This window comes from Pelodiscus sinensis, chromosome 2, assembly GCF_052426305.1.
Source record: "Pelodiscus sinensis isolate ZL-2025 chromosome 2, ASM5242630v1, whole genome shotgun sequence".
NCBI classification, from domain to species: Eukaryota; Metazoa; Chordata; order Testudines; family Trionychidae; genus Pelodiscus; species Pelodiscus sinensis.
In genome coordinates this window covers 99912374-99933621 of record NC_143053.1, presented here as the reverse complement: position 1 = coordinate 99933621, position 21248 = coordinate 99912374, and the positions used below count along the sequence as shown (strand labels likewise).

At 42.0% G+C, this 21248-nt stretch overlaps 1 protein-coding gene across 5 annotated transcripts in view; it reads left to right on the top strand.

Moving 5' to 3' along the window:
- The first annotated feature begins 1496 nt into the window (after positions 1-1496).
- The window catches only part of MBP (myelin basic protein), a 169056-nt gene continuing 149304 nt past the window's right edge, over positions 1497-21248 (top strand). Inside the window, exon 1 of one of the 5 annotated variants that reach the window (XM_075921091.2) lies at positions 1497-1969. The gene's annotated coding sequence lies outside the window, so the exon portion shown is untranslated. Of the gene's footprint in view, positions 1970-2211; positions 2774-2880; positions 2962-21248 lie in introns of those variants that run through there. The other 4 variants (XM_075921095.2, XM_075921093.2, XM_075921092.2 and 1 more) reach the window with 4 other exon arrangements.

The following is a 21248-nucleotide window of genomic DNA, read 5'->3' as shown; positions in this document are numbered from 1 at the left end:
TAAATAATACCTTTTGTGGGAAGGAATGTTGTCATGGCTCCTTCCCCACTCTGGCATGATAAATGCAGAAGTGGGGGCCAGCAAGTGTACCCCAAAGCCTTATCTACCAGGCTTTGATATAAAACTTCCCCCAAAATCTTAAAAACCTAGATTTTGGGAAGAAAACTTCCGCTGCCACCACCCAAATATTAATAACGAGATTAGGGAAAAGATCATTTGGGAAATCTCACGCCTATTATAAAAATCAGGACACACAAGTAACCAAAGCCAGGTTAATAAAAAGAAAAGAGAAAACTTTTATTATTACAACAATATTCCTGTTGCAAGCATAAGGATCAGATGGAAAGGTAACCAAATATACTCATGGAGGAGTTACACCATGGGCTAGAATTTAGTTAAAAAGAAAAGCCAAACATCTCTTAAGCAGTGCCAGATATCAGATCCCATACCCAACCCTTAAAACAATAAAGCCTAATGAAGCTACCTAAACTTTACCCTACTTACAGAAAATGAAGAGAGAGACATGCTTGTCCCTCTCTGTAGCTGCAGAGAACTCACCCAGAGAGAAAAGGGAGAAAGGAAAAAACCCAAATTCCTTTGTCCCAGTTTGAAAGTCCCACCTACATTCCTACTGGTCACTCCACCTGGCTAGGTGTAGTTAACCCCTTAATCCCAGGCTGCTGGCGAACCCTCATAATCATGACAAATGTACAAACTCTAAGCCTATCATATAATGACTCTTAGGATATGTCTACACTACAGAGCAATTTTGGGATACTTCTGGTATCCCAAAATAGCTATTCTGCAACTTAAGAGCAAACCCATTATATCAAAATATAATGGGTTTGCTCTTCCAACATCCCTGTAAACCTCATTGGACAAGGGATAAGAGAAATAACATGGAAATGTCTGCACAATTTGTGCAGTGCAAATCGAGTAGCTTATTTTGAGGGAAGGGTGCTGGGTATAGCACCCTTAGATTTTTAGTTTTAGAAACACATTAGGTAGCAGGTCTTGCAATAGAACCATGTCCATTATCAACACTGCATCCTGCAAACAAACTAGTCCCATAACACTCTCTGGCTACACCTGTGCAGTTAGTGGGCTATATGCCTGGAGTTGGTGCAGAGCCTTAACCCTAACATAAAGGCTGCCCTCTATCAGGACACTAAATACGTTCACTGCACCAGATTTGCACGGAGCACTGTTCATGCGTTTAGGGACGACAGTGTTGAGACTTCTGCTGCAATCCTGGACTCGGGGCCAACCTCTGGGTAAGTTTCCTTTCAATGCGAAGTCTCTCACGTTACCCACCCCGCTTCTTTCCACGCCCGGCACCGCTACCTGCGCCAGGCAGCAAGTTCTTCCGCCTCTGCCCCGTGGCAGCAGGTCTTGCCCGACTGAACCGCTCTCCTTTTCCCAGAATGCTCCTTGACGCTCCTCTCTACCCCGAGCCGGGCGCTTCATCTTGTCTGTGTCTTTCTAGCTCTTCCTGGTTTGCAGCAGCCCCGCCCGCCCGAGCCCTGCAGTGACACCGGCGCTGCCCGCCTGAGCCCAGGTGCTGCATGACCCGGCGCTCTGGCTGGAACGGAAAGGCGCCAGGCGGCGGCAGCAGCGGGTGATTTTCACCTTGCAGCAGGGAGCGCTGGGGCGGCGGCGGCTCGCTACCACCTGGGGGGCGCAACCTAGGCGGCGGCGGCAGCAGCAATTGTATTTCAACCCCCCCCCCCCCCCCCCCACACACACACACACAGCTGCAGCGCTCGGTGGGGAGAGAGGCGCGCAGTTCCGCGTTGGCTCGGCGCTTTCTCTTCTCTTCTCCCCTCCCCTCTGGGGCGGCGGGGGCAGCTCGCCGCTAGCGCCCCCGCTAGGTGGGTTGGTTTCAGGAAAGGGGGGGGGTCCTCCCCCCTCGTGCCGCTCTCCCCGCCGGTGGATGCCGCAGACCCCGGAGCCCGAGACGACGCGCTGGGTGCGTTATGGTTTGTTTGGGTTTTTTTTTTTTGCAATGGCTGTGTCTCTTCCTGGGGGTGGCGAGGTGGGGCCGGGGCCAATAATGTCCGGGCCTGGCAGCGCACGTGCCTCCTGTTCACCGCAGTGGGCTCTGCCTTCGTGTGGGGCTGTGAGGGCAGGAAGAGTCGGTGGCTTGCTCAGTGTGTGTAGGGTGGGGGTGGCATTTGCCTCGCTGCCCTCCCCTTCGTGAGGTGTCCCGCCCCCCCCCCCCCCCGTGCAGGGCCAGCCGCAGGGGGAGGGGAGAGGGGCCGGGGAAGCGACCTGCTGCGAGGGGGCTAGCGCAGATGGCGGTGCCCCCCGCCCAGGGCTAGGCAGGTGCAGGGCTCCCGGCCTCTCGCTGCGCGGCCGCAGGAGGGCTCGGCCCGGAGGAGAGGCCGGGCTGTGACCTGCTGCCCCGCCCGGGCTTACGCGGGGTGTCAGCAGCGCGGAGCGCGCCCCAGGCGTGGAGGCAGCGCGCTCAAGTCCCCGGGCTCGGCTGGAGACCGGGAGGGGGGCAGCGAGACCAGCCCCCCGGCCCAGGCTGAGGGACCCCGCCCGGGGGCTTCCGGGTTCAGCTCCAGGCTTGTGTCCGGACGGAATTGAAAAAGCGAAACAAACCAAACTCCTCGCCTGGCGCAGCCCGCTGCAGCCCAGCCGCGAGTGCGCGCCGAGCAGGGGGCGGGCTGGTCCCGGCTGTCCAGCTCACCTGGCCGCCCAGCGGCTCGCCGGGTGCGTGAACTTTCCTTGCTACTTTCTTTGCAATGCTCGGCTGAGTCGCTGGAAGGTGCGTGTCCCGCCCTCGCTGCGGTAGGGAGCTGGGCCGCCCAATGTCAGGGCGTTAGTGTGGCTGCTTCTGCCAAGCAGGTTCAACCCCTCTGCCTTGGGGGAGGGGGATGCCGGGTCTTTGAGTGCTTCATGGTTAACTCTGCTCTCACTCGCACCCGTGTTTTCTGTGTTGCGCTGGGATCTCTGGTAGGTGAGCTTCTGTAGTTTTTGTATTGCTGTCAAGACTCTCCTTCGTGGATGTATTTGATTCTTTTTCTAAATGGCCTATGCATACTTAGCAAACTGTAGGTATTTTTGTGTGCACCTGGTGGCTCGGTAGCAAGGGCAGATATGTTGATCTTACAGTGCCTGGATATATATATGCCAGGAGTATATATTTTTCATCTATATAGACTGTTTTGTTTTTTTTAATACCAATGAGCATTGAAAAGGTAGATGAGTAAGTGAGTAGGTGAATGGATGGATTGGTAGAGTGAAGAGACTGTCATAAAGGTTGAATCTCTCTGGTCCAGTAGCATCCATGGTCCAGCATGATTTTAGTTAGATGGATGTCCACTTATCATGGATGTGACCAATCTTCTTGAGGTCCCATTAAGTTTGTTTTCAGCCACCAGTCCTCGCTCCCAGTGTTCTGTGCTGTTATATATCTCCATTTTACCTCTAAATGTCTTCTAAGAACCCAGTAAGCAATGGCAGTGTTGGTAATGCTGGTAGACGATATTGACCCCCTCCCCCGCTATGGTTTGGCACATTCTCTGGTTTGGTACCAGTCAGGGTTCAAGGATGCCAGACTAGAGAGGTTGAATACTGTTCACATGGCAATTAGAGGATCACAAATGTATAAAGAACCTTTTAATTTAGTGCCGTAAGTGGACTTATGTCGAGCTTTGATTGTATTAGACCATGAGGTCAACCTGTTAAAGGAAATTAGTATATCCTGAGAAAAAGACAAAGAATAGGTCAGTCTTATTGTTTTGTCATGACAAAAGTCTCTCTGCAAAGCGGGAGAAATTTCATAAATAAAATGTAATATTATATTATTAGCCCCTCTCAGCATATAACGAGTACAATGTAAAGGACAAAAGGGGAAATACTTATGTTCATAGTTGCCCTGAAAACCAAAAATATGAGGCCTAGTTCTGCAAAAATAGTTGAATTGCTACAGAATATAACAGTAACTAGTCATAATTTGAGTTGGCATTATTGCCATGGCAGTTTTCCAAAATGTACTATGTCATACTGTCAGCCTAATGATGAGATATTAAAATTGTTTAAATCATTAATATGCAAACTGAGCTGTGAGAATTTTCAGAACAAACTTGTCCTCTCTTTAGACTTTGATTCCTAAATGGTGACTCCTAAAGCTAGCACTATGTTGCTATTGAGTGAGATGCAATGCTTTGGTTCACAGTCACCTAATCTCTTGTATCCTCTTCCAAAAACACAGGTACTATAATTACAAAAAGTACCTGTCGCCATTCCCACCATACATACTTTTTTCACTGATAGATTTCAAAGTTCTTTCAACAGGTGCTTTATACCTGGATTTGATTTAAATAAAATTGATTTGTATCACTAGTTAGGAGGGCTTAATTTAATCATGGCTTTCTATGTCAAAGTGCATTCTTGTTGGTTGTCATAACCTTAATGCAAATTCTTCACAACTCAGAGAGATATGTGAGTATCATTTTTAAAAGGGACACACTATACATTTTTGAAAAATTTTCTGAATAGTTTTAAAGCTATATCAGAAAATGAATGATTGTTTAGCTATTTCATTTACCAAAGGTAATTGAAGCAGATATTTATGATGTCATTGGGAGGTGAACTATCTCTAATTCAACAGGTTAATCATTAATATTTGCAGGATTTTCTTGCCATGCTTCATAAGGAGAAGTACATCACCAGACAAATATTTCAAATTTTTTGTTTATCTAAAACAATAATGTTATCTAGACTGGATTTTTTTCAACAACCAACATATATTATTTAAGAGAACAAACATAATTTTTTAAAAATGTAGTTAACCATTTAAGTTTTTTAAAATCAAGTTTGTTTTTGTTTAAAATAGTTTTTAACTAAAATAGTTAAATGAAATATTTTAAACAAAAATTAAATTTAATATGTCAGCCAGGTCAATATGAGATTAAACTATTGGCTTCTATGTGTTGAACTTTTTGGAACTTTGCACTTTTAGAAAGAGGCCAGGGATTGATTCTGTGTACACAAGGTTGTAGGGGACAATAGGGTTCAGGTTCTTTTCTTTCTTTTCTTTCTTTCAAAACACTTTTGCTGTTAACAAGCATGTTAGTTCTGGAGACACAACTCTTCTCTTAGACATTACATGATTTTAGAATTAGAATGTGTAGTCCCTATTAGGGATGTTAGAATGTAACTGAATAGTTGTGTAATTGCACAAAATATTATATGTTACACAACTATTTGATAGTCCCCATAGGTGGAGCCGGCAATCCCCTGCCAAGCCTCCTCTGCCCATGGCAGCCCCAGAGATGTGGAGCAGCCTCTGTCCATGGGGAGCGTGGCCCACCGTGGACAGAGGCTGCTTCGTGACAGCTTTTACTACCCCTTGGACAGTCAGTACTGTGGAGCTGGTGCTGGGGAGAATTGGCTTTTAAACTGGCTCTCCCCCCCTCCCCTCCCCAAGAACTGGTTCCTGCCTGCTCTACCTCCCCTTTCCTGCCTATGTAGGAGGCAGCCAGTGGGGCATCTGGGTCTGCGGTGCTGGCATGTTCAGGGAGCCTGCTTAAAGCCAGCTCCTCATGAGCACTAGCTCCCACTCTTCCCTTCCCCTTACTCCTTCTGATACAGAGGCAGGGCGGGAGGGATGCGTGTATTCAACAAGATTAACAGATAAGCCTACACTTATCAGTTAAATTGTATAGTCGACTACATGTTGATATCCCCAATACCTATTCTGTGATGAGTTATCTTTGAGCTATAATGTATCTTAATTAAAACTATCTTTATATGGATTTTTTTTTCCTCAAAGTACTTTATCAAAAACATCAGTGGGTTTTTTAAAATATTTGATTTGTATCCACTCTGCTTTGTACAGGCGAGCAAGTGTTCTGTTTTCTCTGATGGGTAACAAATCTTAAATTACTTGCTCAATGTTGTACAATTATTCAGTTGCAAAGTCACGACTGAACTTCAGATCTCCTGACTCTTAACTTTCTGGTCAGTGCAGTAGAACTCCAGTACAGCTCTCAACAAAATATAGATATCTACGTTTGTAGTTTATTCATAACTACAGTACTGCATATGTTATAGTCTTTGCCAAATATTGGAGACCTGCAAGCTTAGTGACACTGGTACTGTTTGTTGTACATTAAATTAAAAAAAGAAGTAATCAGAGAAGAGAGATTTCCTTGAAAGATGTTAGTGCTGTAGATATAACCAAAATCCAGATAGTTTAGGAGAGGATTGTCTGAGATCACTATGGGATTAAATCTGCACTGTGACCCAGCTCACTTTTTAGTTATAACTTAATGATTGTTTTTCTTGATACACTTGAATCTCTTTAATCTGACAACCCTAGGATTTTGTCAGCCCAGGGAGGGCACTGCGGGGTCTGGGCACAAAGGGGATAGAGGTGGGGAATTTACCTGGCGCCCTGCTTCTAGGGGCGCATGTGGATCTGCGTCCCCTGCTGCTTCCAGCAGGGAAAAGCCCCAGGGGAAGCACTTCACTTTGCTACTGTTTCTCAGGTGTGGGAAGGAAGAGCAACAGTGTGCAGAGCCACTTCCTCCTTTCTGGAGTACGGAGGTCCAAGTGTACTAGTGTGTGTTGTCATAGTGGAAAGGGTGACTGGCATTGTGACCTCATTTCCTTTGCTAATTATGTAAGTGGTTGAATCATTTTCAGTTGCATGTCTAGTTCACTCTGTACATGTAATGGTTTTTATTTAGATATGGAATGTACTATTATTCACTTTGTACACACATTCCAAGTGATTCCTAAAACATTAGTGAATAATGTCAGGTTAAATCATTACACGAAGAGCTGCATGCGTGGGGACTCTTGGCATGAAGCTTTCTACCTCCCACGTAACAAGAGTCGGCATAGCATCTCTTCTTCCCAGGGCTAAAGAAGAGTGAGTATGCCAGGGAAGAGTAAACAAGCTGGGGATAGGGCCAGGTAAGTGAGCCCCATCTATCCACCAGCTGTCCCAGTAGAGGTTTGTCAAAAAGTTGTTATAACTCTAAACTGAAATCCCAAGTCCCCTTTCCCACTCCTCTCTCTTGTCTCCTGAGGGATATAGTAAGTAGAGAAATTATGACAGCATCAGCAAGTGAACAGCTAGCCTCACAGCTCCTCCCTTTTGCCCTGTCAGGCTCCTCTGTGCTAATTCTCGTGAATTGTACATGGTAGAGAGCATCAATACTGCTGAGGACGAGATTACACTAGAAGGTAAATGGAGCTACAGCGATGGGACCAGGCAGGAGAATTATCACCAGTGGAACTCAAATGTCTTTTCTCTTCCTCCAGTCTCTGTGGAAAAACTTTTTTTTAAGGCCTCTTTTCCTGTTAGCCTTAACTCATGTGAATGATCATTTCTCATGTAGATTGTCCTGTTGAAATTAGTGGGGCTGTTTCGGAGAGTAGTTTCTGGATGACCAGACCCTTAATTAAACAAAGGACATAAATGGATGAAAAACAGGGCAAGGAAAGGTTGCCATTAAAGATGTAATATTGCTATAATGTACATTGTTTGTGGAGTCATATTTTAAAATATTGCTTTGCCATTTTTTTTACATGTAGTGGATTATCTTGTTTTGGGCGTGAAAGAGCCATATCAGGAATGAAAACTGGAGTGGGGTGTATTGGAGGGCATTGTTGAAAAAATGAATAAAGACGTGAGTGTTGACATTTTTGAAAAATTAGAACTTAATTGCATTATGCAAAGAATACAAGAGTATTACTTTTTTTCTCTCAAAACAGTACTAGATAGTATACAGTACAGACAAAGCTTCTGCCCTGAAGAGTTCACTGTGTAACATTATACCTTAAGACAAGTAAAGGTATGAACTATACGATAGAGGAACAGAGAGGAAGTCACAGCTTAAGTGTTCATTTAAGGTAGAGGTGAGCATGTGCCTACATGCTTTTTAGATTTGGGGCCTTCGATACTGGTGAGATGGGCTTGCTAGGTAGACAATGCGAAATATTTAATAATATATACATGTTGTTTTAATGCACAATCTGTAAAGTATACTAGCTGCTGCAAATAGTTTAAAATGACCCAGTAGCAAATTTCTATGGGTACCAGAGGTATTCTTTCCACTGACTTCAATGGGAATTGGATTGTTGTCGTTTTGTATTGTAGAAATACCTAGGACTCCAGTCATGTAATAGGGCACCATTGTGTTAAACAATGTACAAACACAGAACAAAAAGTGTCCCTGCCCCCAGGTATTTGCAATCTTAAGCAGCAGCACATTAAACTGAAAGTGTGGCCGCACTCTACATAAACCATCTCCACCAGGAGAGTAGTTAACAGTGCTGGGAGCACAGCTAACAGCTCTGTAGGCTGGTTGACACTGGTACTTTACAGCACTGTTAACTTGCTGTGCTCTGGGTGCATGTGTGTTTTCACTCCTGAGCCAGGAATTTACAGCACGGAAAAGTGTCAGTGTAGATTTAGCCTAAGTGTAAAATGAGAGACAGGTGGGTGCCACAGATTGGGGAAGCACCAGGAAACAGTAAGGAAATCCTGATCTGCATGACAAGCACACCAGCTGCTAAACCATCCTTAAGATTTTTTTTGGAGGCATCACAGAAGATAGAGTTGTTGAAGAAGGATTTGAATAAGGAAAAATGAGGTGGCTTTGGAGGTGGTTACAGAGAGCAACTTGCATGCACATGGAGCAGCATGAGTGCCAGAGCAAAGGTGCTTGTTTGGAAATTAACAGATGGGTGATGAATGCCAGCATTGTAGGCAATGCAGACTTGTGAGTAGACCTCTTGTATAAAAGACCAGGAATAGGTCGTAAAGATCTTTATAAATTAAGACATAAATTAAGACATAGTTTGTCTGATGTAATAGAGAAGAGTGAGTCAGAGAGAAGTGACGTGGTTGAAGCAACAAATATGAAAAATGACACATGCAGCAGTGTTTTGAATAGATGGAGGTGACATAATAGGATATTGTCAAGACCAGAGAAGAGGAAGTTACAGTAGTAGAGACCCAAGATGATGAATCTGGATGACAGTTTTAGTTGTGTGGACAGAGCGGAAAGGCCATCATCTTAGAGGAGTTGTTCAGGAAGAAGCCACAGCTTGAAGGTGAGGCTTGAAGTGCAGATGACATCCTGAAAACAGAGGATAATGGGCCATCCACAGTGACTGAGACAGGTGGGAAGAATATTAAGAGATCTGTTTTTGCATGTTAAATTTAATATGAGAATTGAACATTCAAAGCAGATATCAGAGAGTCTGAGATTTTTGTTTGGGCAGGAGATGATCCAGTGGGGGAGAGAGGTCTATGAATTATTAGCATAGAGCAAATAAAATGTGCAGAGTTTACACCCTAAAAGCCAAGCTGTGCAACACCCATAACAAACTTTGGTGTTACGTTGCAAGGGAGGGAAGATTGAGATGTTGGCAACTATTAGCATTATAAAGCACTAATTCTCAACAACCAACAATGTCAACAGATCATGATGGGTGTGGGCGGGCAAGAGAATAGTGTTTATGGGAGATAGTTGCTATTTGCAAAAAGCAGACCATGTAAGTTTTGCTTCATGTATTTTGTTTGTACTTTCTTTTTAAAAAATGAGTGTGTTTTGAGTGGTGAATTCACTGCACAGGTAACTACAGTATACCCACTAAACTGGAAGGCTCATAATATCACTTCACTCGAATACCTTTGTACTTTGCTCAAAGGTTCATTGTTTTGCTCTTGAATTCAGAAGCTAGGTGTAATAAGATGAGAATTGTATTCACAAACTGTTGGAAAACTTATAGTTACAGGAATGGTCATAGGAATTTGAAGGATAAAGTTCATTCAAAAAAAAAAAAAAAGATTGAGAATTAACCATTAACCTGGAATTAAAGCATTAACTGCATAGGAATGTTGAAAAAATAGGTAGTTAAAAAAATTAATATATCTCTATACTGAAAAAATTTCAGAAATTGTTAAATGTATATACATTTATGAATATTTATTTCTGCTCATTTTTTAAATATTTCCCTCCCCTTACAGAGTTGGAATTTTGTGTATAGGCCAGAGGTGGGCAATAAGTGGCCCACAGGAGCTGTGAGTTGCCATACCTTCAGATACTCATTTTTTTGCTCAGGTAAATTAAGCATCTCGTGGCCTGCAAGGGGCTAACCCTGGCAAATCTTGTCTATTCCGCAGACTGCTTATTGCCTGTTCCTGGTATAGGCTATTTCTAGTCAATAGTGCAGTATTTTTCACAGCAGTGAACAGTAATGTTCAAGCACTTCAAATGTCTGGAAGTTCTTGTGGCTTTACAGATAAAGGAACGTTTAATGGACAATGTAACTTAATTCTAATCCACAAAAGGCAAAATGCTGTGAAAGCAAGTATTAGGTTGCACTTTTCCTGTTGTCTTTTTCCTCCCTTCCTAATTGAATGAAAATTGTATTGATCATATTGTATACAGTTTTGACATTAAAATTTACGTTTGGGCTTAAACCAAGATGGCTATATATTTTTATCAGTAGAGACTGGACAATACTACAGATGAATCATGTGTCTTTCAGCCAATGGAAAATGTATGATTATCCAAGTGTGATTTTAATATTGCAGGCTACAACTGGGTGGCATAGTTGCTAAATGTTTAATCTCTATAAACATGGGGTCTGAACATGATTTAGGTCACAACTGAGTATTCTACAAATTATACCTAGTCTCTAATGGGTTTTTGTTCATGTGGCAAAATCACCTGAGAATTTGGCTTGATATGAATTTTTTTGTTCAAAACAGTTTAGAATTTTGTAGGAATGTTGTAGGTCAGAATTGCAGTGCACTAGCAATGCTCTGGGGGACAAAAACTTTGCTGTTTTTAGTGCTAGGCAATGTTAGGGTATGTCTTTTGCTTTTGTGAGCACTAATCTAAGGATGTGGCAAATCCACTTCTTTGGACAGGAGGTAAGGTGGCTTTAAAAGCAAAGTATCAGATGTTGTGATCAGACATAATCTGAGACCTTGTGCTTTTTTCCCCCTCTGGAGAATCTGTTTTGCTCTATTTTGTGGTGTTTAGAGAATTTCCCCAATTTTTAACTTGTGATGGGAAGAGTGATAACCATCTCAAAAAAACCATAATGGAACTCCTTGTATTGAACTTCTGACTGATAGTTGAATGCTGTGTCAGTTGGATTGAGGCTGACTATATAGCATATCAGGTTCTCACCCGACTTTCCCACGGCTGTGTTTTGTTTTTAATTTTGTTCTTAACAATGTTTGAATAATTCCAAATCGGGGATGTAAACAACTAGTTGATTACTTATCGGGTAGTCGAGTCACTACTCGACTAGTCTTTTTCCCCCACTCCTTGCTGTCTCTGATACAAAGGCAGCAAGAGGGGGAGCAAGAGCCGGTGGTGCCGGGGGGGGGGGGATCCATCTTACAATATGGTTCTCCCTGGCACCATCTCCATGGGGCGCAGGGGAGGCAGAGGCTCAGTGAGGGAAATGGCACAAGCCAGGACCGAGTAGTCCCAGCTCTCACCGGATCCCAGATTCTGTTGCTCTGCTTTTTAAAAATTAGCAGTGCAGCAAGCCCCCTTCTAGATTAGTAAATGGAAATTCCATCCACTACTCAATTAGCTTCTTAACCTCTATTTAACATCCCTATGTCAAATAACTTCACTATTAGGAGATTTGTGTTAATAAGAAATACAAACTGGGGGTTCATCCATGTGCTTTCAAAGTAAGACTATGAAAGCTAATTGGATAGATGAAAATGTGGCAGTTCTGTTAGTTCTTCTGAACAAGGAATAACATTCCAGATTTTGGAAATAATTTTTTTCTTGGCTCTCTTAACCATGTTAAGAGCTTATCTCATTAATAGATTGCTGTGCACCCTGTTAGCATGCTAACTAGGTATTAGTCAGCGTCATGTTTGTTTGCTATGCAGCATGCTTTCAGTTATGAGCTATTTGACACATGCGACAGGTAGATCATACAACCTTTAATCATCACTCGATTGACCAGAATGCAGTGTCCTGCTCATTTGTATTAAAAAACTCAGGTACTGTACAGTTACAAAGGAAAATATTCTTGGCTGTGAAGTGACAAAATAGGATTAATTCAGCCAAAAGATGTATTCTGCTTAGTTTGATATAAACTACTGAAAACCAAAATGATTAACTTTAATTTTTTTTAAAAGGTAGGCTTAAAAATCCTAAGACAGATCTTCAGCTGACATTAACTGGTATTGCTTCATCTGTAGCCTCACATTAGTGGCAGTAATCATGAAATTCCAGCTGTGCTTTCTGGTATAGTTGTATGTCTCTTACAGAGTTCAGCAGAGCAGCTTTTCAAATGAAGTTGAAGTTTTCCAGATAATCTTCACTTTCCCATTGATTGCTCTATCTTCAGAAATAACGTCAGTGCAGTACACAGGGAGAAAACGAGTGGTAGTAAGTCTAAAATGGTAAATCAAGGGTTTACCTGTCTTTCTCACACTCCATGCTCTAAGGTACAATATGGAGACTTTTTTTTTTCTAGTTTACTAACCCATAATATTCTCAGTTCTGTCTCTTTTTTACTGAGTACAATTGTTTTGCACTGTTGAGGAAGTGATTTTAAAAAAAAAATCCTGCTCAAATTGTATATTTTTTTCTTTTGCTATTCTGCCCTTACAGGTAGGTGGACTCAAGGATCTATGCAGGGTGGTTGTTTGTTTTCCATTATTATGATCCTAAAACGGGGAAGGACAAAATTAAAACACAATTTAAAGTAAAAATATTGCATTGAACATTTTAAAGAAGGTCGTACATTTTGGTTCGTATAAATACACGGGCTCAGCATATTATGATGCATTTGTTCAGTAGACTTGCTAAATTCAAAATTTTGGGTCACAAGTGAAATTGAATTTGGACTCCGTCTATTCCCTCTTTAAAAGGTACCACAATAGTTGTGATACTCAAATATTGCTATCCATGCTACATTGTGGCTGTGTGTATGGGGGGAGCTGGGCTGGTGGTAGAGGCTGTACTATGGGCCAGCATTAAGATGCAATTGTACCCTTGTTCTAGAGAGCTTGTGCATCACTGATAAGCACTGTCTATCTGGTCTTAACCAGTGCTCTTGATTAGAGATGTCAACATGTAGTTGACTATACAATTAACCGATAAGCCGGGCTTATCAGTTAATCTTATTGACTACTCGTGTTTTCCCCGCTACCTCTATAGGAAGCCGGATTGGTTCTATCAGAGGCAGCGGGGGGGATGGGGAAGAAAAGGGAGGCTGCTGCGAAGCAGCCTCTGTCCACAACAGGCCCGAGCTCCCCATAGATGGGCTGTTTCTTGACCAGACTCACCGCAGAGCAGCCTCGGTCTGTGGGGAATTTGGACTCCTGCCAATAGGGACTGCTGCCACCCTGTGCTGTTGCGTCTGTATCAGAGGAAGCAGTGCAGGGCGGCAGGCATCCGATCTGCAAAGGAAGCTGGTTTTTAAACTTCACGGACCAGCTCCCGCCTGGCACCCTTCACTGCTGTCTCTGATAATGGAGAGGTTCGCTATGTCTTTAGTGGTAGAAATGTAGCCGTGTTAGTCTGGTGCAGCTGAAACAAAAAACAGGCCTGTGTAGCACTTTAATGACTAAGAAGATGGTTTAATAGGTGATGAGCTATGTCTTTAGGCATTGCTGTGTTCAGTGTAGTAATGGCCAACTGATTTTAGGAGCCTTCCTCGCTTTGAAAAGCAATGTAGGCACTTAGGAGCTTAAGTTTTAGGTTCATCAGTCCTAAAAATCCCTTTTTTTAAATGAGAATTGGTCTTCTAAATAAATATTGCTGTGATGATTGCAGCAATGCTTAGGTATCGCTAAAAATATGGGCCAAAGTCATTTTACTAACTCCACAATGGTCCTGTTTACAAGAAGCACGTTAAGGAGTAGGATTGGAATTCTGGAGTGTCTTACCTTTGAGTACCCTTGGAGTTGATGAGCAATTACATAATAAAACTCAAAACAGTTTTTGTCTAAAACTAAGTTATGTCCCTGACCCAGATAATATGATGGCTTGGTCAATATCTGATTAGAATATGGAACTCAATTTCTATGACCAGAACCTCCTAAAGATTTAGGTACCTAACTCCCATTGACATCAGCTAGACACCTAAATACCTTTGAGAATTGGAGCTTACATGTTGGTTTTCTAGCACTGGAAACCAGCTTCTGCCTCTGAAAAATTGACTAGCAGTTGGAGTAAAATTCTGACCTGGTTGTACAGAGCTCCACCGTCAGGCCATTGAGCTGCCCTGTTTTAATTTGAGAGAAGGCAATATCTTTTATTGGACCAATTACTGTTGGTGAGAGAAGCTATTTTAATTTGGTCACTTAAGCAATTTGTCATTGAAAATACTATTAATTAATTTGATAACTGGAACCCTGATTGGTTTCTCAAGTAATTTAGTTCAACAGAAGAATCTGTGCCTACAGGTGAGGACACGAAGCAATAATTATGAAAAGACTTAGTTTTGATTATACATGAGTGGAGTATAATACTGCAGTGATTCATGTGTCAGCAGCCTGTCCCAAGGCAGGCAGCTTCCTTTGCATTTCTGAAACCAAAGTCATAGTGCTATTTTTAGGAAAGCAAAAGGAGACTGAAATATTGATATTTTATTGATCGCTTTTTTTTTAGTTGACATTTAAAGGAAAACATAACTTTATTTGCCAGGTACTTTGGCTCTTGTTGGGGATTAGTGTTTTACTCTTCAATATGCTTTCTCTCCAAGGTCTGACCGAAGTGGTGATTTCCACTGTTTCATTTCCTGGGGGCTTCTTGTTAAATAACATTTCGTTGCAAGTAGAAACTTTCCTAACACTGGTAACTTAATCTCCTATCTGCACTATTGCTTTGCCCTGACTTGTTTGTGGAAAGTAGAGAGATACAACATTTTTTTGCATTGCTCTTGTCAGTACGTTCTGACTGAGCACTATTCACCTGGAGAGTATGGAATAATTTGGCCTGAAATAAAATAAAAAAAAAACTTTGTCCAATAGAACAGGGTCTATAATAAAGAGAACAAAGCAAACCTTGCTGAAAAACCTATTTTAAATGTTTGTCAGTGTTTCAGTTGCTATTGAACTGGTGCCATTGAAAAACTAGTCTTAACTTTGGCATGCAAAACAATGATATTGACCTCTGAGCTTTGGATTGCAGTCTATTTTTTTTTCTTTTCCTCCTTGATGAAAATAGGATGATCCTAGATTAAAATAGTAGTACAGTTTGTGTGCGGTTTCTCTCATTTTTGAATGATAGGATTTCTTTACCAAGCAAGTCACTATAAGAGGAATTTTAGTCTCTAGAAGAAACTTGAACTAGTAGCCAGAAAAGCAGAATGGCAGTTGCATGTGCTGGAGAAATGTGTATCTTACGTAAGTACACATTTTGGAGAGGAGCTGAAAGTGCTATTCCTCACTTCTTATAATTATTATTTTGTTTGCATTCTGCAAATTCTTTTGTCTTTCATCTGTTCTGTATAATGTTTTCCCCATCAGCAGGGGCTTCAGTGAAAAGGCCACAACACACTTAATAAATATAGCATATAACAGCAGCAGACCATTATGGCTGTTGAGGGAATGTAGTAATGTGCGGATCACAGTGCTCAGGATTCTTTAATGTATTTTCTAATTTATTTTAATAGGAGAGAGAATATTATCAATTTCAAAGAGCACAATATGATATGATGTAGTCCTTCTCTTTTTATGGCAGGGCACTTCATTGTCTGTTTGTATGGTTGCTGTGCCACTGAGTTGATCTTTTGGGTTCAGAAGTGCAGCTAATCCACAGGCATTAAAAAATAATGAGTTAATACCCAGCAAATCATAATACTGGCATAAATGTGATTTATTTTTAAAAATATCTTGGGCTCTTATTATTTGCCTTCTGATTTTGAGTTTAGAGTTAGGCTTTAAAACTTTGCTCTACAACTGAGAACTAGAAAATTACTTTTTTTTCGACAGTGAAAACTGAGATTCTCCCATAATTGCATCACTCGAGCTGGAACTTAGAGGAAAAATACCAATTATCCTGATATTTGCAATAAAATTGGGAGCTGGTGAAGCTGAATGCATTCTGTACTCTGAAAGAACAACATTCTGCAAGGTGCAGAGCACAACTGTCCTGGTGCTAAGCATCCTCAATTCACAGTGATTACACTGAAAGCTGAGCATATCTGAAACCTCACAGGAGAAACTCTGTACCTTTCAGGGTCATGCCTAGGGGGACTGATGGAATTGCTAAGCCCTGGGCAAGAAGCCTGGTTCCATCCTCCCAAAAAGTGCAGGGTATTGGGTAGAAGGATTGGGGCTGGGGCAGCCAGCCATCAGTGTCTCCTGGACCAGGTCCTACTCTCTCCCCAGCCAGCTATTAATGCTGCCTGGGCTCTAGAATTGCTGGACCCCAGCACAGAAGGCCCCCTTTGCCTGGTGTCTCCCCTCCTCCGTCGGCAGGCTTTGTCATACCTTGTTGGCCTCCTCTTGCTCCTTGACAAAGTATCAGGGGGTATGTCTACACTACCACCCTAGTTTGAACTAGGGTGGTAATGTAGTCAACCAGAGTTGCAAATGAAGCCCGGGATTTGAATTTCCCGGGCTTCATTTGCATGTTGCCGGGCGCCGCCATTTTTAAATGTCTGTTAGGTCGGACTCCGTGCCCCGCAGCTACACGCGGCACGAACTAGGTAGTTCGGACTAGGCTTCCTATTCCGAACTACCGTTACTCCCCGTGGAACGAGGAGTCGTACAACACCTTTAGAAACTAACAAAAAATGTAGATAGAATCATGAGCTTTCGTGGGTACAACCCATTTCTTCAGATAGTCAAGGAGTCCAGGTTGCAAAATAAATAGCAGAGATAGAGAGGGGATGGGAAGGGAAAGAGAAGGTAAAAGTAATGGGAAAATATTTGTTAGAGCGTCCATGCTAAATGAAGCTGATAAAGTGTGCTCTAAGTACTCTTAAATACCTGGTACTTTGCTTTTTATGTCATTAGGATGTGGAATGTAGCAGGTCGTTCAGTTAAGGTCTTTGTCTAAACTTGTAAAAATATATGCAGGTATCAAACTTATAAATGAAATTAAGTTCTGCAGCTTCCTTTTCAAGCTGGTTTTTGAAATTGGCTTGTAATAATATGGTAACTTTGAGATCCATTAAGGAGTACCCAGGCAAGTTAAAATGTTCCCCTATAGGTTTCTGTTACCTTTTCGAATATCTGATTTGTGCCCCTTAATCTTTTGTTGTAGAGACTGTCCAGTTTGGCCAATATACGTGGTGGAGGGGCAATGCTGGCTCTTGATGGCATAGATCATATTGGTGGATGTGCAGTCATATGAGTCTCTGATGTGGTAGTTTATGTGGTTAGGTCCTGTGGTGATGTCTCTAGTATAGATGTGTGGATGGAGTTGGCACTGGTGTTGATTGCAGGGGTGGGTTCCTGGATGAGTATGATGGAGGTGTGCTGCTTGGTTGCTGGCAAGAATTTGTTTGAGGTAGGGAGTTGTCTGTGGAAGAGGCTTGACCTGTGAGTGATGGGTCATTTTCCAGGATAGGTTTTAGATTGTTGATAATGTGCTGGAGGGGTTTAAGTTGGGGGCTGTAAGTGATGACAAGTGGTGTTCTGTTGTTGGGCTTATCTTGAAGCTTATATCTGTGTACTCACCTGGCTCTGTCAATCTGTTTTTTCACTTCTTCTCTGGGTGGGCATTTTAGTTTTAAGACTGCTTGATATAGATTGTGTAGGTGTTTGTTTCTGTCTGTGGTATTGGAGCAAGTCCCATTGTATCTTAGGAACTGGCTGTAGACAGTTGATTGGGAAATGGGTGTTGGATGGAAGCTAGAGGCATGTATATAAGTGTAATAGTTGGTAGGCTTCTGTTATAAGGTGGTGGAAATGTGGCACATCATGGGCTCAACAGTTGCTTCTCAGGACACGAGAAGAAACTCTTTTCCTCTACTTCACTTGGACCCCCCATGGATAGGGGCTGCTGCCATCCCACATTGCTGCCTCCGTATCAGAGGTAGCAGTGCAGGGTAGCAGGCAGCTGGTCCGCAAGAGGAGCTGGTTTTTAAATTTGCTCCCCTCGTGGACTGATACAGAGGCAGCAGCATGGGGTGACAGGGGAACTCCCTGGATGTGGGGCCAGAGCTATTACCCACTCTCTAACATCCCTAGACTGAATTTAATGACCTGTTGAAGTTATTTTCAGTTCTGTGATTCTAGAATTCAGTTTGTGTGTTGTTGTTTTTTTAAATGATTCTACCGCATGATCATAGTTGAACTTTTGTCTGTGTGATTTATGAACTACATTGTAGGTGTTCATTTTATGCTGTGCATCATACTTTATTATATGAAACCCCCCAGGCATACAAGTTGGGGAAGATGACATTTAATGAACATTGAAGTGCCACTTACAGAGTTAGGCTGTGAATATTTCATGACGTTTTTCTCATGGTAACTTCCTCTGAGAAATGAGAGGACAGTTACTAATGTGAGCGTATAGTTTGTGTCTTAGCAATGTAATTGCAACAGACTTGTCAGAGAAGAGATGGAAAGATAACTGCCAGTAAACATTGGTTGCATGCTATGTTCAGAATTGTATATGAAGAGCCTTTGTATGAATTAACAATAGATGTAATCATTATTTTTATTTTAAAATAATATGCTTTTTAGAATTATCGTATAGTATGTCATGAATCTTAGTGCATGTTTTTCTCTGATTACACTATATACAGGTTGAACCTCTCTAATCTGGCACCCTCCGGACCTGACTGGTGCCAAACCAGATAATTTGTGAACCTTGGGAAGTCAGTATTGTTTAGCAGCATGACCAACACTTCCACTGCTTTATTGGGCTCTAGAAGACATTTAGGGATAAATTAGAGCTAAATAATAGCAGAGAACACTGAGAGCCAGGACTGGTAGCTTTAAAAAAAATTTTAAGGAACCATGGAAAACTTGGCCACTCCCATAATAATTGGACATCCAGCTAACTAAAATCATGCTGGACCACGGATGTTGTTGGACCAGAGAGTGCCAGACTAGAGAGTTGAAGCTGTACTCACGTTTTCAAAACCAAAATAGATAAATCCTTGCTTTTAATATTGTTACTTTCAGTGGTATAGAGGAAGTGGAGAGAGAGGCAAGATGTTAAAAATTCTGTAACCTATTTTAGGGGCATTTTATATAATGTTCATCTATATTTTTCTGATTTGTTTTGCCGCAGATTATTTTTGAAGTACGGTATAAAATTGCTTGCTAAGTCTAATAGCTTCTAGTAGAAATATTTTCCTTTGTCTGGTTAAGTAAATACATTCAGTCCTTAGAATGGAAGATAAGTATGCAGATATAACAAAATTGCTTTCTTTTCCAAGCTTTGATATGCCCTGCAAATGGAAGTAAGGAACCAGCTGACGGTGAATTCAGATTTTTATATTCTCTCACTCGGGCATATTCAATTTAATGGTCTGGCAGTTATATAATTATGTGCATTGCAATAATATTCAAGGCATATGTAACAGAGTGCTGACCCCGCAGTGCTTTCATCATGCAAAATAATCCCATTTGACTTCAGTGTGACCTCCTGCATGAGTAAATATTGCTCACATGAGTAAAATTAAGCACAGATCAGTCCATAAATATAATATGGACATAATGAGACCAAATTCACTCTGGTATCTCCATGAGTTTTAATTGAGGTGGTTGGTTGTTTTGTGTGTGTGTGTGTGTGTGTGTGTGTGTGTGTGTGTGTGTGTGTGTATATACACACACATACACATACACAAAAATGATGTCATCCATCAGTGTTTAGTCACACACATTTTAAATTGATTAAAAAACAACATCTGCCTTCCTAGTGAGATGTCAGACTTAAGATACTAAAGGTAAAGATCTTAGGTAGTTATTTTGCAGTTGCAGAGGTGTTAACCTCAGTGCTCTGGCTAAATTTAAACAAGATAATTACATTCTGTCTACTTAAAAAGTCCCCCTAGAGCATCAACTGAGTAAGGTGATAGTCATTTCCTCTTCCGAAGTGTGCTGTCCTGCAGTTTCTATCAATCCCAAAGATGGCTGCATTTTGTTTGTTAGTACTGGGAGTCTCTTGCATGAAATGGATTTAATACATTTAAATCTTTATCCTTACTGAAAGTCACACACATAAAAAATAGGGTCCCTTATTGTAATGGCAAACAGACTAAGGATGTTAAGTATAGAGTAAATGACTAAACATGCGGGACATACTCCTGCTGCAGCTCTGCAGCTTAAATGTAGTAGTAGCTGGACTGCCTGCACACAGACCAGCTCTTACTACATTGACACTGCAGAGCTGCAGTGGCCCCTTATCGACTAATCGTGTATAGGGGGGTAGAATGTGAGTACAGGCAGTCCCCAGGTTACGTACAAGATAGGGACTGTAGGTTTGTTCTTAAGTTGAATTTGTATGTAAGTCGGAACTGGTACATATTGTAGGGGAAACTCTAGCCAAACATTTCTCCAGAGCTCAGTTTTATTCTCCCACACCTCACTTCCCTCAGTCCTTTATTCTCAAGCTGAGGTGTCTGCTGAGAAAAGCCGCTCCGCGTCTCCCTGGTCTGCTGGGGGGGGGGGGGCGCTAGCTTCGCGTCTCCCTGGTCTGCTGGGGGGGAGCAGCTAGTGCGGGGTTGCCTCACCCCGTTTGTAAGTAGGGATCTGATGTAAGTCGGATCCATGTAACCCGGGGACTGCCTGTAGTCGACTATTTGATTACTCTTGTACTTGTCTGATTTAGGGAAGTAATATAGTGTTTCACAATTGTCATCTAGAATATTGTATCTGAGATAAGTTATGCCAATGTCTTAGGCCCTTCTCGTAGAATAATACTGTATAGTATTAAGGGTCATTAACACTCACATTTCTGGAGAAGAAAGTCTAACAAACTGCCATCAGATAAAAGCAAGGGATAGATTTGAAACATAAAATTCTGCTGCATCCATGTATTTTTCTTTTGTCACCTGCATTGATAGAACAAAGACCATCTGTAAGCATTATATAAATATGGTTGTCATGGCCATAATAATAATGCACAGCAAAGAGTCTAAAGTAGGTGAGTGACTAGCGGGACTCACAGAAATAGTACCAGTTCATACGAAGTACAGAAGATTAACACGCTCTGCAGGGAGACTGAGGCAGGAAATTAATGAATCCAGATGGACAATAATGCTAAGGAGTGTGTGTTGCCAGCTGGCACAAACAGCATGATCCTCAAGAGCTCTGACTT